The sequence below is a fragment of the Cebus imitator genome, unplaced genomic scaffold (assembly GCF_001604975.1).
Source record: "Cebus imitator isolate Cc_AM_T3 unplaced genomic scaffold, Cebus_imitator-1.0 Scaffold11, whole genome shotgun sequence".
Lineage (NCBI taxonomy): Eukaryota > Metazoa > Chordata > Mammalia > Primates > Cebidae > Cebus > Cebus imitator.
Window position 1 is genome coordinate 6054376 of NW_016107326.1, and position 3932 is coordinate 6058307.

The window sequence follows — 3932 nt, forward strand, 5'->3', positions numbered from 1 at the left end:
ATGGGTCATGTTCTCTTGGCTTTCTCCTGTTTTCTTCTCCGCCCTTGGGACAAGAGAGAACGAAGCCAGAAAACTGCCTCTTCTCATCTCTGTGACCTTAGATAAATTGCTTAGCTTCTCTGTGCCTCTGTTTTCTCTTCCATGAGATGAGGATATTGGATTGTGCCTGCTCGTAGGGGTGCTGTGAAACCTGACTGAGGTGCACATCAGATGCTGGGCACAGACTTGGTGCATGAGAAGTGCCCAATATATGGTCAGCGTTGCTGCCATTTCTTCCCTCTATTGTCTCTTCTTTTGGGGGAAATGGTAGGTATGGGACACACCTACCTCCTGGCTTCCAGGGCTGTACGAGGGGTCAGGGCTTAGACAGAGGGGCTGCTTTGACTCTCCAGAAGAAGCTGGCCTCCTCCACTAAAGCCGCACATCCTCACAGTTGTGTGTGAACTTTCTTTTTTTTTCAGACAGAGTCTTGCTCTGTTGCCAGGCTGAAATGCAGTGGTAAAATCTTGGCTCACTTCAATCTCCACTTCCTGGGTTCAAGCGATTCTCCTGCCTCAGCCTCCCAAGTAGTTGGGACTACAGGCGTGGGCTACCACGCCCAGCTAATATTTGTATTTTTAGTAGAGAAGGGGTTTCACCACGTTGGCCAGGATGGTCTTGATCTCTTGACCCTGTGATCCACCTGCCTTAGCCTCCCAAAGTGTTGGGATTGCTGACATGAGCCACTGTACTCAGCCATACCTTTCTAATTTACATATGACACTCCTAGCAGCTATTGCAAACCTTTATGTGTTCCTTAAGCTCCCGCCACTGGGAGTGAGGTGTGATCCATGTCCCATGATGTGGAGGTTCCAACTACAGGGGGCATGACTCTGGAATCTGCAGGTGGGTCAGCTGGAAGGATGCCAGACAGGTATACAGGACTCTGCAGCCTCCACTTGCTTTGAGCCAGTCTGTCTCTGCCCCCATGGAGTCAGAAGTGCCCTTCTGCATGGTCAGCTTCTGATCCTAGCAGGAGGGGGTCCTGGTCTTCTCCTTGTGCTTATGGTGGTGACCATCTGTGGGGTGGCTGCCCCCAGTCTGCGACCTCTCATGCTGCAGCTCCCTGGCCCCAGCTTGGGGAGATTGCAATGCTCTACTGTCACTCCAGGAGTCTCCCCTACAATCTCTGAACACAGCACAGTGTGTTTTCTCCCATCTTCCAGTTGCCACTGTCCCCTGGTCATAGGGGGACAGATCCATCTACCAGCCTGGATGCACACCTGCTCCCCATCCTTTCCTGACCCTCTTTCTGGCTTTCTCTCCAGCCCATCCTGGAGCCTACCCTCTACTCTCTCCTGGGATTTCTTTCCATTTCATTCCTCAGTGTCCCATTCCTGTTACCTACCCTTCTGTACCCACTTACCAGGGTCTGGCCTTTGTGATACTTTCTGGACCTGTGACTTATGGCTTTCTGAGAGTAGGTTGAACAGAGTGAGCCTTGAGCAGGGTGGAAGTGAGGGGACCAGTGTCTCTGACAAGATCAGGATCCACGTCTCCCTCCTTATTCTGCTGCTCTGTGTTGATTTCATTCCTTCTACCCAGCTTTTCCTCACATCAGGGCATGGCTGCCAAAGCGCTGACCTTGTATCCATGCCCCTGGAGGATGAAGGATATCTATCACTGGGTCTAGTTAAAAATTCCTGGGGCACCGGGCATGGTGACTCATGCCTGTAATCTCAGCACTTTGGGAGGCTGAGGCAGGCAGATCACCTGAGGTCAGGAGTTCAACACCAGCCTGGCCAACATAGTGAAACGCTATATCTACTAAAAATACCAAAAATTAGCTGTGCCTGTAATCCCAGCTACTCAAGAGGCTGAGTTAGGAGACTCATTTGAACCTGGGAGGCAGAGGTTTGTAGTAAGCTGAGATTGTGCCATTACACCCCAGCCTGGGCAACAAGAATGAAACTCCATCTCAAAAAACAAAACAAAAAAATTCCTGGGGAAGGACTTCAGTTGTCCAAACTGGAGACATGTGCTTAACCCTGGACCATTTGCGTCTGGGATGGAGTACTGGGGTCGGTCTGCTGGGTCCCCCTGCCCTCTGTTGTGTGTGGTTAGATATGGTGTTGTCCAGAGGAAAGGAGATGGAAGGCTGAGTGAGGAAAACGTCATGCCCTGCAGGTGGAGATGGGATGGCCTCAACATTCCAACACTAGCCACACCTGTGAGTCAAGCCACATGGAGCACTGAGTTCAAACACAGATGATCCTGCCCCATTGGGTTTTGTCTCAGGAGAGCCACAGTTACATTGGCCACAAAATCATAATCTTTTTATTTATTTAATGAACCAGAAGTGTTAATTGCAGAAATTTGGGCAAAGTTCTGATGGGGTGGCCGCAGCTGAGGTTGGACCGAGGTGTACTGCCAGGGTCTGGGCAGATGAGACAAGAGTAGAGGGAGTGTGTCTGGGCCTGGGCCTCGGACTGCGAGCTGATGCTGGGAGCTGGGCGGCAGGTGAAGTCTGTGGAGCTGGGCTGCGTGTTCAAGGCCTTTACTGTGCTCTACTCCATCACCATGGAGAACTCTTGAGCCATCAGTTCTCAACAGTAGCACCAACAAGTCATCTAGTAACAAATCAGACTGCTTCCCAAAGGCTCCAGTGGAGTCAGCTGGGAGCTGAACTGTTATAAGTAAAATGCTTGTTCCTTGCTACTGCAAGGAAAAATTAACATTCAGACAAAAAGTTCTCTCAGCAAGGCAATTTTACTTTCTGCAGGAAGGGTACACCTCGCCAGCAGTCTTGCCACAACAGTACAATGAACAAAGGAAAGGCAGGCATGTTTATTCCTTACGCATTGGGTTCTTACTGCTGTGTCTGATCTCCATTCGTTGGAGCCAGAGACCTCAGAATCTAAAACTGAATTGATTGGCTAATGACTTAAAACTTTTCTAAAGGCAATAGAGAACAAAGGAAAAGAGGAAGTTGCTTGTGAAAGGACTTAGAAAAGTAATAACATTTGCAAATAAGGAAGGGGCATAGACTGTGATCTAGGACATGTCTGCGAGCATGTCCGGCACAAATATCTTGGTTAAATTACAAGGACATAGAATATACTATGTGTCTGTGAGCATGTCTAGTACAAATATCTTAGTTAAAGTACAAGGACATAGAATGTTCTTATTCCCATTTGTCTGACAGCTACATAGGATAGGGCTTAACAAAGAGTTACTAGAAAAAGCAAGATGGCTTTTAAGACAGTCTTTGAAAGACACTATTATTTCTAACATTTATTATTATTATTCTTTAACAAGAAGGGAAACTTTGAAGAGGAACTCTTCACTTTTCACATGAACCTTGGCTTCTGTGTGGGGGCTCCCTGTCATTCACCAGTCGCAGATATGGTGGACACTCAGATATGCCACCACCGAAACCCACTTAGCCTGCAGAGCTCCAGCTTGCTCCACAAATCCCAGCAGGTGGGCTGTGGAACAACTCAGGGTAAGGGGGCGACCCAGAACCTGTGATAATGCAGGACACCTGCCTGCAGGAAACTGGGCTCAGGATAAAGAGGGAAATTCCCTTACACTTTGAATTCATGGGCAGGGGTCTCAATGGGAGTCATAGAACAAAAAATATTTTTCCCTAAACTTTGCTGGATGTGTAATTTACCCTCCATCCAGACATCCATGTCTTTTCTGTGATATGCCTGCACCAGGTACAGTAGGGACCAGGTGCTTGGTTGAGGGCGGCTGATCTGGCTTTGTCTGCAGTGGTCCAATTCCATGAACCTCCCTGAGCTGGCCCAGCTGTCTTGTAAGTTACCATAGGGAAGGCTGGAGGCATGGACAGACTGTCCAAAGGCTATGGAAAGAGGGCCTGGATCTTTCCACAGGGGGTGAATCTTCCCATGAGTCAATTTCTTTTTTTTTTTTTTTTTTTTTTGGGA